The sequence below is a fragment of the Apis laboriosa genome, unplaced genomic scaffold, assembly GCF_014066325.1.
Source record: "Apis laboriosa isolate Shangri-la unplaced genomic scaffold, ASM1406632v1 scaffold45_cov149, whole genome shotgun sequence".
NCBI lineage: Eukaryota > Metazoa > Arthropoda > Insecta > Hymenoptera > Apidae > Apis > Apis laboriosa.
In genome coordinates, this window is record NW_025223361.1 from 379375 (window position 1) to 394493 (window position 15119).

At 29.8% G+C, this 15119-nt stretch overlaps 1 protein-coding gene across 2 annotated transcripts in view; it reads right to left on the reverse strand.

The window, feature by feature from the left end:
• Positions 1-15119, reverse strand: part of LOC122716410 (formin-binding protein 1-like) — a 39372-nt gene that overhangs the window by 23444 nt on the left and 809 nt on the right. The gene's annotated exons all lie outside the window — the stretch shown is intronic.

Here is a 15119-nt window from a genome sequence, read left to right on the forward strand (position 1 = left end):
CCATCTGTGAAAAATTCTCTGGTATAAAATAATTAAAGTAACAGTAAAGGATAATTTAATTTAAAATTCATTTAAATATTTCGTATCATCTTGATCATAAAAATCTCAATAATACGAGTAAAACAAAAAATAAAAAAATATAAAAAAAATTGTAAATACGATTAAATCGATGCATGCAAATCATAAATAATGTTGACCATTCTTGAATCGAGCCAACAGTATATATCAAGAAGTGGTAGAAATAGCTCGTGACTATATAAATATCTAGATACTACTCTAATTGGAAGAAGTTCAGGTCAAGGACGAGATATAATAGAATCGAGATTTTTATTCCATCAATCAGTATTTTCTTTATAATTTGATGAGAGATAAACATTTTGTTCGATCAAAATTTTTTTTTTAAAAATGTACTTCCATGCATCCCATTTTCGAGCAATGTCAACAATTTTTAAGACATTTCAAGTTTCCGTCGAAAATAAAGAAGATAAAAAGAAGATAATTACGATAATCACAGTGGAAGAAATTAATTAAACTCGATCGAAATTTAAATGCAAATTCGAGTATTCGAAAATACATGATCACTGTCAACTTCAATACCTCGAGATTTCACCGATCTCCTTGTTCGAATATTTAAACGATATTAAACAATTTACAAGTTTTGCTTTTATCGAGTGAACGTTATGATATTCGTTAAGTATTTTTCCCTTTCGAGAAAACGAAATCCCTGTTCTCCCCGAGGAGGACCCTCAAAGGCTTCTTCTCTCCCCTAGAACAGCTTCGTCGTTTGCAACGGGGTCGTGGTCTCGTTATCTCGAGTCAATGCAATCCGACACTGATTCATCCTGTTCTTTTTTCTCTCTTTCTCTCGTTTCCTTCTCCTTTTTAATTGAAAGCCGCGTGAATCACGACGAGATTTGTCATACACCGGGAGGCAAAAACAATCGTTGCCACAGCGGCAGAAGGACCACAGCCAGTAATCTGCTCTTTGATATTAACGGAGGATGCGACCGTGATAAGAGGAGTACGTGGGCACGTTTTATCGCTGCCCTCTTTTTCCCTAAAGTTGCCACAAAAATACGAGCGTACTGTCTACTCTCATGGAGGAGAGCCGGTATCCGAAGAATCCATTCGTGGTAAATCGACGTAAACTTTTATGGCTTCAGTCAGTAACAGAAACTATGTATAGTTTATATGTATTACCATAGTTACTGCTGTTCTTCTTATTTTTATTTGTTACGTTTTTACGTAAAAGCGATGTTTTTTTTTTTAATTTTGTGGAAAAATATTACATGTCACTTCACTGTGATTCAAAACTAAGATAAAATGTAAATGTATTTAAATAATAATTATTTAAAAATAGAGAACTCGTTTTATATTTTTTTGTAGTTTCTGTTTTCCTTGATAGTTGGGAAATATAGTACGATATAATAATAATAATAATAATGTTTCGAATTATTATTCTCGTAATTCTTATTCACTTTTTTCTCGTAAGAGCATAAATGTCAAATACCAATGATTATAAAATGTAATATAAGTCGTGCACAATATTTCTTATTTTGAGATATTTAGACATTCGTTTGGAAGTATTGGAAAATATTTTTCCAAAATAAAACATATTTTACAAAATACGCGCTCTTATTTATTAATTATTAAAGTTTTATGAATAACTTATACTTGTATATCCTAATTGATGATTTATGACAAAAAAAATGAATTTTTTATTAACAAAAATTGAAAATAATTGTATTTACTTATAATTTCAATTTTACTTGATTAATTTTTATTCTGCTTCAACAACTAAATTTTCAGATTCTGATATTTTAATAATTTTAAAATAATAGTTATTTAATATAATTTAGATTTAATATAATTAAGACAAAATTTTTAATAATAAAATGTCAATGATATCAACTGTAATTATACTTCACATAACGTGAAACAAATGGAAATTACAATTTTTTAAAACTACCGACTTACATCACATTTATAATCATCAATTACAAATATCAATTTATCTCGTTTCCACAAAGATTTACTAATATTTCAATTTTATCTCACAGCTTGCCTCACTTTCAAACAACGGTCAATTCTATCACGAGTGAAAACAAAAAAAGAAAAAAAAAAGCGACGAATTCACAGCACGTACGAGATTAAGCAAGAACTCAATAACTAATCGAGTTTCCTACCATCATAACTTAACTCGTTCTATCATCCCAGCCAACAGGCAACGTGCTACACAAGATGGTATATAACAAGCTATAATTATGCACTAAAGTTAGAAACTAATGTCGCGAATCTAACGGGCGCCACTCGTGCTATATTAGGAAGGTTCCAAGTGGTAATATCGCGGATTGAGGACGGGATCGAGTGTGCAACCTAGTGATTTAAAACACTTGAAATTGTCTCGAAATCTCGTCGTATGTACGACGAAAAATTTCGAATATAATTTAAATAAACTCTACAACTCTACAATAATACGAAATTTAGAAAAGAAGAAAGTAAGTTATAAAATTTTAACTTTGGATATTTATTATAAATTATAATAGGTAAATTGCAATATTTATTATTTATCTTCTAGTAGAAATCGTTAAAATAATACCAATTACAAATTCTTTAATTCGTACAGAAGCATCGTATTATTCGATAAATCAAACGAAAGCGAATGATACGAAATAGAATTGTAAATGGGACACCCTGTAGATACTGAAGATTGTCGTACAATGTCTATGGATTAATATCTCAGGGACTAATAAATATTCGAAACGAAAATTTCAAATCTAAGATCCATCCCCTTTCTCCCCTATCTCTCCTTTAAATTTCAAATAGCTTTATTGTGAAGTGAGTATTCTATAATCTTAAAAATATATCAAGTCATTTAGATTCGAACGAGATCCATGGCTGGTGCAATACATTTATATTTCATTATGTCGTCACAAACAGCGAAAATCGGACATTCGCTTACGCAATAGGAGCGTTACGTGCATACATAACGAGACGTGCCGCGTGTTATATACGGGAAAGGAATGGAACAGTCGAATTTTGGCCGTGTAACGGGGCCCAAACCTGTGAACGATCCCCGTATGCAAAGCGATATCGGATCTGGAGACGATCCTAAATCTACCTGATTTTTGTTGAAACGTTCTTGAAAACGTTTAATGCCAAAGTTCGCGAGGAATCGAAGGAAGATCGCTTCGCGTGTCTTCGCGAAATTGATCGAAACTCGTGCGAAGGTTAAGCTCGTCCACCTGTCTCCGCGAGTAAAGCAATTTGAAGGAGAAACTGTTCGAAGATAAGGCGTTTCGTGATTCTAGCTGGGATTATCCTTCTGGAAGTTTAATCTTTCTGGAAGTTCTATTTATTATTGGTTTAATCAATGTTTCTATCGAGAAATTAGATCTCATTTCGAGTTTCTATATATTTCTCTTTGATTAAGTATGTTAAAATATTTTTGAAAATCTAGAAAATCTATCTGGAAAGAGGTTAGATTTTCGTACAAGTAAGATAATTTTAAAAGGATAATTTTTAAAGAAAAATAATAATGCATATTTATAGGTACTTTTAATCGATTGGTTAATTGGTATTTGAGATAGTTGAGAATTTAATTTTTTTTTCAAAATCTTACAATAAGTGATTCTTTGCAAGTGAATTTTTAAAATGATATTGCTTATAGAATATATAATTAATATTTATCCTAACAAAGAGAATGATAAAACTTCAAATTTCTTTGAAAGATAGATAGGATCTTTTAATTAAGAAATATACTTTTGATTGTAATATATAAATGTTCCAAAAATTCTTTTTTTTTTATTATACAGATTTCAGCTATCTTCTTAGAACTTTTATGATTTCATATGATTTCAAAATAATCAAAGTGAATTACACTTATATATTTCATATGATATTTTATTATTTGTAAAATTTTATACATATTTTGTTCTAGTTTTCCAAAATAGATAAACACGTCTGGAAAGCAAGCAGTTTGAAAATAAACTTTCTATTTTAATTTATTTGATTTCGATAATTTTAGCAATGTTTCTGTTTTAACATTTTACAATTGTCGATCTATCTACTTTTTTATATCGTATAATTAACTATCAACGAAAATAAAATTAATATAAAATATGAATTTAAAATATAATCATTTAAAAACTATTTCAAAGATCTCTTAGATTGTACATACGATACTAATAATTATTTTATTCGAGCAAATCATTACCTCAATACCATCAATTCTTTATTAAACAAATAAACAAAATTTGTAATCGATAAACTTAACTATCGACATAAGTATCCCTATTAGCCTTTATTATGCGGCGACCAATAATGCATTCTTATACATTTGAAAATGCTAAGTATCCTACACATTGCGACACTGTTTCAAGAAGAAACACTCGCCTCGAGGGAACGAAGCATTTGATACAATCGGAGTACCGCACTGCGCGAAAAGAATCGCGTCGTGGCTGCAATTAGAAATCGATACGTCAATTAGGAGTTTCCAAATACGACAAACACGGATCCCCAACATCTTGTGACTATTTTTCACGAACGTTCCATGGAAATCCTTTGAATTTCATCGACGCAATTCCATTACGCCACGAAACGAATCGAGCCATTAAATGTAATATGCATCTTCGAGGTACAATAATCCGTCTGTGTGTTTCTTAGCGGCACGAAAGAGGCGCAGCTCGGTTTTGCGTTTATCGATCGAGCCACGGAAGAGACCGTACGACGGAGCATAAGCACGACGTCAGCTTTAATCGACGTCGTATACAGGGTGTTGATATATTCGTGGATTACTTTTCGAAAATCGATTCCACGAATTCAGAATAAACGTAGAAAATTGATCTACGAAAATCTCGATTGAGCCTTGTTTATTAAATTACGAGAGATTTAAGAGTTGCATCACGATTGCACCTGCCTCTCCTTCATCTAATTTCAATCGTTTATAACTCGGTAAGTTTTAAACTGATATTTTCTATACATCAATTTTTATTTTGGTCTCTAGAATGGTCTCGATTTTTCAAAGGTATACCAAGAATATATTTAACACCCTGTATACTTTGTGTCTCAAGTATAAACTAGGGAATGATATTCTTGGTCCACTGGTTGAAGGTTTAATGAGAAAAACTTGGCCCTCCTTTGTCGCATAATTTCATTAAAGCCAGGTTTATTGATTTCCAAAGTGGAGTGGACCCGTAACGAAGCAGGCTGCATATATTTTGTATGTATTTTTTTAAAAATGAACGTAACTTCTAACTAAAAATAAATGAAAGTTTGTCTTATATCTTTATATGTAGATATAAACATGCTAAAATAGAATTGAGAAACTTGCAAGAGAAAGCAGATATATTTATAGAACGTTTAGAGAAATTAAAAAAGAATTGTCCATAAAATTATTCTTTTGATTTAAAAAAAATATATATTAATTGAAAGAAATTTTTTTTTTTACATTATAATTAAGATTTATTGAATTGGAGACTCTTTATTTTAATTTTTGAAATATTCATTATTGCTTTCTTGCGCCTCTAGAATGTGTGCATTGTGCCAAATGATTTTGGAATGGTCTGAAGATAATAGTCAAAGGAAGCCAAAGTAATAAGCTGCATGCGGAAGAATTATCTAATTTAAGAAACAAATAATATATCTTTTGTCTCTTGCAGTCTTTTATATATAATGTCATCGCTATTTTTGTATTGTCTTTTTCAATATTTGATATTGAAATGATATTGGTAACGATCCGAATCGACGATAGTTAAATAAAACTATGTTATACCGAGTTCCAGGTATTTATAATTATATGTCTCGATCAACATATTTCCATACCAATTTTTACGTTTGTTTCAACCTCCAGAATCAATCCTCGATTAAACGTATTCCAAATATATTATCAAAACAGAAAAAACATCTTATAGAATATTAGAAGGAAAGATTCGAAAAATCTAGAAATCTTATCGCGATGACCTCAATTGCTCGAACCAATCTCGTCACTCCCCTGACGAATTCCTCCTCGTATAAAAACCTTTTTAAGTCTTTGAACTTTCCGCCAGGAAATAGATTAGCTGGTCAATTAGACGCTCGTTTGCGCGTTAAACGCATATTAACGAGGCAAAGCTTTACGACAGCTTACGACCCCCCCCCTTTAAGAAATACCAATGATTCGTGCTAATCGTCTCGAAAAGTTCCCTCTGTTGAAATATTTCCCCGAATATCGATAAAAAGATAGATGAAGAAACCTATTCGCGCCTTTGCGGCGCCAATCACTCAAGGTAACACACACATTCCAATCGAATGTGAAACGTTCAATTGGTCAGCGTGGAACAAAGTAAGAGAAACAACAGTGCAAAACGGTCGAAATACTAAGAAGTATCATTTTTTTAGATGCCCACACCCACCAAACGGAACCAACCTTCTCTCTCTCCTATTCCGTACTCGGCTGCTTGTAGGCGCTTAAATGTACTCTCTCGCCTCTACGGTATTTATAGAGATTTGGCGCAATGCGTGGGTGGGGCAAGTTCGCGAGTATTCTCTTTCTCTCTTTCTCTCTCTCTTTCTGTCCGTCCTTCCGTCTTTCTCCTCTCGATCTACGCACACGCACAGCGTTCCCCGAGAGAGAAACAGTCGGTCGACAGTCATAAAAATACTACGCGCCTCCGCGGAGAGATATTCGGCGAGAAATCGAGTGAACATGCGGGAAACATTTTTTTTTTTCTTTTTATTATTCCCTCTCATCTCAGATGCGATATAATTTGGTTAGAGACCGAACGGCGTCTTGAGGAGGATACTCTTTTATCCTTTTTCTGTCTTTTTGACCGACTGATGGTATGGCGAATGAAATTTTTCGCTTCGATTCGATTGCATTGATGCGATTGATTAATTATTGTCACGGGTGGTAGAGGTTCGTTTGTTCACAGAAAAGAAGGGAACTTATTCGTTCGAAAAAAAAAGAAATATAATCGAGAAAAAGATTAACTTGTTAAACCGATTAATCCTCGTCTTGAGATCAAACTTAATAATTATCGTTCAATTAAGAGATTTTTAAATTAACCTTGATATTATAATTGTATATTTCCTATTTATATTTCAAGAAAAAGTTGAATATAATGTTGTATATAAATGTTGATGTAAGGATTAAATTTTATAATTTAAAGGAATATGTATTTTTTATGAATATATACCTTATCCTAAAGTTTATACGATACACAGAATCTAGCATTTCTTGCAATGGTATTTTTGTTTAAAAAAAAAAATGAAATTAGAATTGAAAGAAGATATACTTTTGAAATTAAGAACTTCTCTAAATTAAGAATTTATTTAAAAATAACTATTCGAATTGATGGATTGATTTAATTTTTTATAATAATAAATAATAAATTATACATTAATTGCTAGATTTACATATTAACGAATACGATAAATTCATTACCGCGTATGAGGTTTTGGTTACAGTGGATGCATTTTCAAATGAGTTAACGTTCTAATGAGTTCATCAAAACAATCAAGTAAGTAGATTTTTATACAAATAATTATATTGTATACATACATTCCCGTTCTTCAGATATTTTATGAATTCGACCCATTATACATTTCAAATTTATTCGTTCGTCTGAAAACTCATCCACTGTAACTACGTTCTAAAGTGCACAATGTAATTGCACTTTTGGCATAATTACCATAATACCGATAATAATAATTAACAAACACCAATAACATGCAACTTGAATTTTCAATTTTCGAAAATTTTCCAAACGAAAAACATTCATCATTCGAAATATTACACACGTTTAAAAATGGATCAACGTTAGAAAAGAAAAAATTGATTTCCTTTTAATCCAAGGAAAAATACGAGCCTCCTTAAGAAGGATGAAAAGTTTCGGGATGAGAGAATGAAAAAAATTCAAGTGCAAGTTCCCCGCCGGTTGGCATCTCGCTGAGCGACCTCGACACGCGTGTTCTGCCTTAAAGAAATGCACTCTCGGCATATAGCAACGTCACGGCGAAAACCGGCTGCAAAAGGGACACACGCTGTTTAAGGAAAGAAGGAGCGACTCGAAAGAGCGAGCAGTCCCGCCAGAAACCCGGAGATTTTTCTTTGCCACCGCGAACCTTGTTCCCCACCTTAGGGACGGACCCGTTCGAGCAAGACTCTTCTGAAGACCTCCTCTTCCTACCGATATTAATTCGAAATTCTATGGACGAGAGCCGGTGCCTTGGATAACGAGCGATGCGCGATCACATGGAACGCCGCACACTGGAACGAAAAACCTCACTGTTCTTGTGAGGAACGGTCTAACAAGGGCTGTTTCAACAGAATTACCCGATAAAATTTCGATGAAATTTGGCATATTGATAAGTTGCAATAAGTGTTATCAGAAAAAGAAAAAATTCTGTTTTTTGAATGATGAATAGATAGAGTATAATGGCAGAGTAATTTTTACAGAATGTAAAAAATATTCAAAGTGATAGTTTATTAAAAATTGTTTTGTATGTAAAAACTTTAAATTATAAGATATTATATTCAGATTTAACTGTTCTATCACTTTGAAAAATATCCAAAATTGTATTCATAATGTGAAAAAGAAAAAAATGTTGAAATTTTGTTTTTCCAATATTTCATTAAAAATAAATTATCCATTATGCTTTATATTCATATTTATTCAACTTTCACTGAAATAAGATTTTTTTGATAATTTTCTTATAAGACATGCACAATCTATCTCTCTTTTCTATCTACTTTTTAATACCGTTGAAAAGATGAGAAGAACTTTAGAAAAAAGTAACATGGTACAATTCTGTTATCAGTGGTGAAAAAGGAAACGTCTCCAGCTAACATTTCAAGAATTCTTCGAATACATAGGATATATGAAAGCGAAGCAAAGAGGTATATATACGGAGAAAGACGGAGAAGCAAATGATTGTGGAGAGAATCAAAAGGAGCAACGTGAGAACGTAATAAAAAAGTAGTAAAATGGTTAAAGAATACAAACTTCGTGTTGAATGATGAGATTCCCTGAGTAAAAAAAGCGAGAATCACGAGAGAAGTGAATAATGGAAAGATGAGAACCTTAAGGACATTTTCAATCGTGTACATTCTTAATATTTATTTCCTGTGTTGCTAAATATATTATAAATAACTATTAATTAAGATTAAAATTATAAGATGAAAATAAATAGATATACATAATCTCTTAATATAAAAATTAATATTAATTATACAAATCTATACTTTGTATACTTTTAATAATTGGAAAATTAAAAAGTCTAAAACTCATCATTTTGATGAATAGTTCTAATGTTATAAACATTTTTATATTTTTTTTCCAATGAATATTTCAAATTTTTATCTAAAATGCACAATCTTATTAACTTAAGTGTGCAATTAGGTTAGGTTAGGTTAATAAGATTTGTTTGTATCTAATAGAATACTATTAAAACAAACAGTACTTAATGACGGTCCAGAAAATGTATGGAGGAAAGGGTTTCTGGAAATCAGAATATTATGAGAATTCTTGGACACAAAGCATGTAATCATGCAAACATCTTCCTTCGTCTCCCCGCTTGGGGCTAGTTACCGGTTGTGTCCATGGTACGTGGGAACTACGAGTCCCAGACACCATTTCAAATTTCAAATTCGAATGGATTTCATTTTATATTACAAGGCAACCGTGAAATCTCGTTCAAGTGACTTGCACATTAACGAACGAATCCTTCTCTTATCTTTTCGCACTCGTAATTTTCAAATACATTCCGAATTATTATTATTAAGATTTTAATCGTTTGAAGAAAAAAAATATTTGATGAATTAATTTTCTTTCAGTGATTCTGAAAATGATAATCTATTAATATTAAATAACTAAAAAATTCTGTCTTTTTGTGATAGAAAAATATATAATAAAATAAAGAAGAAATCTGTAAAAGCATTATTCTTTAAATTAGCTACAAATAAAATTTAAAATTGAATATGGTACATAAAATTAAGCAATGTATATTTTATTTCTCAAAATCGTTTATAAAATCAGTAATTTTTCTCTGAGCAAAGTAAAAATAGTTATTTCAATGAATAAAAGTATTTTAAAAAAAAAAAAAAAAAGAAGAAACAGAGCATTCTCAATTATCTAATAATCTATTGTGTCCTCGTATAAAGTTTATCCAGAAAATACAACTGAATAGAAAAATTTTACTTTATTTTTTACATCGTATTCCCAGAAATATTTTTTTTAAGATCGCGTCGAATATTAAATTCCCAAAAATATATTATCATTAGCATTATCGTTCCAGATCTTTTAACGACATTCAACTTAGATACATTATTCGCAGTCGCATATTACGATAACATCATTGCAACACACAAACGATGCATCACTTTTGATGCTCCGTCTAGATACACATCGATAAGTACCGCGAAGAAGAACAATCATAAAGCTTGTAAATCATTGCCCCTGTTTCTATTCCCAAGAACGTTTAACCGTGTACACCGATTTGTAATCGTCTATATTCCTTGGTCGAAGTAAGCTGAATGTTCATTGGAACGTGTGCTAGTGGAAAAATATAAGTAAGAAAAATCTCGAAAACGATTATCTGTTGGGAGAAGATAACGGAGCATGGTGTGTAAGAAAGAACAGCACAACAGGTAAGTGATAAGAACAATCCAGATAAGAGAGATATCCGGCGAGGTAATGTATTACAAAAAAAATCTGGAGAAAAGAGTTATCGAATTCTAATAGATGCGTAAAAAGTCATACTGATAGATTTCTAGAAATTTATCTAAATTTCCTCTCTCTTAAATGTTAACAAATGTGCGATCGATCGCTAAATCGATTGAATTAAAAACAATCCAATCATTAAAGAATTAAATAAAGTATTAACATATATATCCTAGGTTGAAAACCAAATCCTTGTGAATATCTCTTTTCTTCGTGAAGTTAAATATTTCTTTATCGATTGATCGATAATATGCACGATATCGATGTGTTCAATAATTTTCAACAATCGAGTAAAAACAATTTTTCGAGTAAGTTTGTTATTTTCAATAAAAAAATTATGCAAATATTCGTTTATCTCTTCCGAAAAATTTCTCGAATATCATTTAATTTTCTTCAATTTAAAATTCGATAAAATTTCAATAAAAAAATTCTTCCAATTCGAAGTTATCGTCCAATAAAAAATTGCGTTGAAAACAGCCCTGTAGAAGAATACATGTATGTAAAATTTAATCGGTCAAAGTTTTACGTTCCACGTTGTTAAACGGTTTACGGTCAATTTACCGGCTGGCCGAGAAACTGTCTGTGAAGTTTTTGCACAATTTGTACGCTCGAAAATTTTGCCTCCGTTATCTATAGATTTTTCCTCTTTGAAAAATATCAAAAAACAATCGCATTTTTTTCTCGCTCATCGAAATCAATTCTCGATACATGTAACCCCCCGAACGTTTGACTATCGTTTTCGAGGCGATTGATACCTTTTTAGGTACTCGAGCTCCGAATGGAAGAGACGCACCTGACCTTACGTCTCGTTTGAGACATGAACGAAGAATGTCGAGCTATGAAACCGTTGCTTAGCATACGAAATCGAGCTCGTATTTACGTTTCTAATTCCCTGTACGATTTCCAATGATAGGAAAGGAGAGAAATAAAAATCGTTGGTATTTGAAATTTGTTTGAAATGATTTAAAATTTGAGGTTATAAAAAAATGTATGTATACTTTCAAATGGAAAACTTGGCAAGTTGAATACTCTATTAAAATTATTCATAATTGATCGTAATATTTGATAAGCTCTTTGATTAATTTAGATAATGTTTTCTGATATTCACTATCAACATTATTTCTTTTTTTTTTTCTTCTTGGAAAACGAAAAAGTTTCTTTTATTTACCTATTACTCAGAGGAAACAGCTCATCAAGCAGCACACCTTGCAAAACCGACGTCATTGTGATGACAATCGAGGAAACTACTACGCGACACGAAACAAATACGCGATAAACCTCGAGAAAAATTTAATAAAATAACTGTTTATCTTGCACATGAATTAACATTATTAGAAATTCAAACAAATCTAATTATAAAATGAATTAATATTAAAAAAGAATTTTTCATCTTCATGAAATTCGAATAAATCAAAAATTAAGATACAATTATCAATAATTTATCTATTTTTTTTTTTTGCGTCATTCTATCATATAAGATCGTAATTCAAATATGAAAAATGGCTTGTGTAAATATATATATATAGAAAAATGATTTCGTCATGATAAAGAAAGTAAGTAAATGCTCATAACCTTCATATTTTTCCCGCCCACGTAATATTATTTCCATTTTCCGTCATTGTAATATTGAAGAATCGCGTAGGTGAACAGGAAGAATATGAGACAAATCTTGTATCTTCTTGGTTTATGAATTCAATTGGTTTATTGCAAATATTTAAGCTTAAAAACTATTGAAAATCCTTCAATATTTTTTATACAATCTCTAATCAAAATTATTTGATTAACAATTTTCTTAAACCGAATAAAGTCTATATATTTTAAAAATTACTATTAATAATTAATAGATTATTTCATAAATAATGGTTAAAAATCTAATTTTAATAAAAAAAAATAGAACAATGATATTTTTTTATTTTTAACCTATTATATATTCTTTAACCTAATTTAACCTAACCTAACTAATTATTAAATTATTTTATAAATAATATTTAAAAAATATTTAATAAAAAAAAATAATAGTGCTTACTTTTAATGTTTGCTTTTAATTTCTCATTTTTGAATCAGATTTTTAATTCTTTTCAAAGAACATATTTTTTCAATTAATATAATTTTAAATTTTTTAAATTTTATTAATTTATGGTCTTCATTTCAAAGATTTTGTCAATTAAAAAATTCTGAAAACGAAATACGCAGTAATATGTTAATATTGGATCAGAAGAATATATGTGATCTATTAATTATCGATGAAATTATTTACAATTCTTTATTATTGCTTTTGCTTTTCATAGTTAGGAAAAGCATTTTGTTAATTCTATTCATATATTGTTATAAAATTGCATGTTATTTGTAATTCTAATGATTTTATTTTATTTTAAAAATCATTTGTATGAATATACGTAAAAAATATACAAAAATACGAACTTTGATGATAATTTGTTTGCGCGATATGAATATACTCGACAATATTAGCATAATAAGTGAGTTCATCGACACAAATTAGAAATGTCGATTGAATAATATTATTTATGATTTGCAAAAAAAAAATATTTATACTATTGCAAGACTTATTGACAAATAGATACAAGCAATGAATAAGGGCATTCTAACGCACTATATCATAGTATGTGATTTTTAAAGTAACCTAGAAATGATAAATTTTGTTTAGGTTATTTAATGCAAGATTACGTAATTGATTACATATATAACTATAAATTAACTAAATTTAATTAATAACTAAATCAAGGAATTAAAGTTAATTCGAAATCTTACACGATATTTCTAAAAATATATTTCTTGAAAATTTATTGTCTAGAAAATTTCATGCATCGGTACTAACATGATACACGAACGATATCGTGTCCCTTGCAATAAATCGACATTACACTGTTAATTGTTTTCTCATACGAGCTGATAAGAACCTGCATGAACACAATCAAAGAAACAATATTATGATCAATGTACAGACACATGTATATACGCAGTTTAGAAAATGATTGCCTTAATTAGTCATCTGCAATCGGACTTAAAAGCAAGAACTCGCTTTTAATTGGAGCAAATATTTGATAATGCAGGTACAAGCGTGGAAAACGTCATTGATCGATAAGTTTGACAAACAATAAAGTTTTATCATTAAATCAATAACGTAGAAAGAAAGTATCCTTGTAAATGCCATCAATACAAACCGTATTTGAAAAATCTACAGGCCAAGAATTCTTTATTGATTAATGAATTGTTTTCATCCATTACAGCAACTTCAAAGAAAATAAATTTAAATTATTTTCTTGTACTTTTCTATATAAGTTAAATCAATAAAAATATAAAAATAAACATAAATATTATAATTATAACTATATTATAATTCTACATTAATTGCACAATCTTATTATATAAAAAAAAGAAACAGACATTTATAGAAGAAACAAACTATATTCCAGTTAGAAATTTTCAAAGCAAAACTCTCTCTGTATTCTCCCTTTCTCTGTCAAGAGCATGGCGAGGCACGCCCGTATCGTACGTGTACATATGCTCACGAGCAGCCGTTAGCGGTTAAACACGAACGCGTCCCGTATCATGATTCACGAGGGAATACGAGTAGAACGTCAATGAATCGTAATATACAGTGACAGATAGAATCGAATACGCTTTTGTATCGAAATGTTCATGGATTGACCTAATCTTTATAAATTATACATAAATTATACATTGAAAGTTACAATTATTTTACAGATTATTAATCCTCGAAAAAAAGTACTTACAGTATCATATATTATATTCCTAAATGATATAAAATTGTATATTAAAATTATTTTTCACCGATATTTCTGTGATTTTGTAAAATTTGGATTTATAATTAAAAAAAATATATATATTCACAATGATAAATGTAATTAAAATTCACAATACCATGAATAATAACATAATAATAGCACAAATTCTGAAATTTTATTAAATCATACAATAAAATTAAAATAAATTATATATCATATTATCAAATCAAATTATATATCAAATATGTTAATTCTTTTCACTGACCGTTGAGCAAAGACTAAGCTGCAAGAAATTCATCGATCTCTGAACTTATACGAGTAAGAGAGATAGCAAGGAACAAAAACGACGACTTGGAATGCGTGAATGAATTATTTATAAAGAACAGAAAGTAAGGAAGATGACGAACCTGAGTGGCATGATTTTCAATACTATGCATATAAGCATAAATATGCATAAATTCTTTTATAAAATATAGGAAAAAAATAATAAGCATGTAAGATTATACAAATAATCATTTTAAGCAACAACAAAATATTTAAAAAATCAGTAATCATTATATCACTATATACTATTTAAAAAATTAAATTAAATTATAAACATAAAAAAATTTCAACTAATACTTCAGATTTATTAAAAATCATTAAATTCATA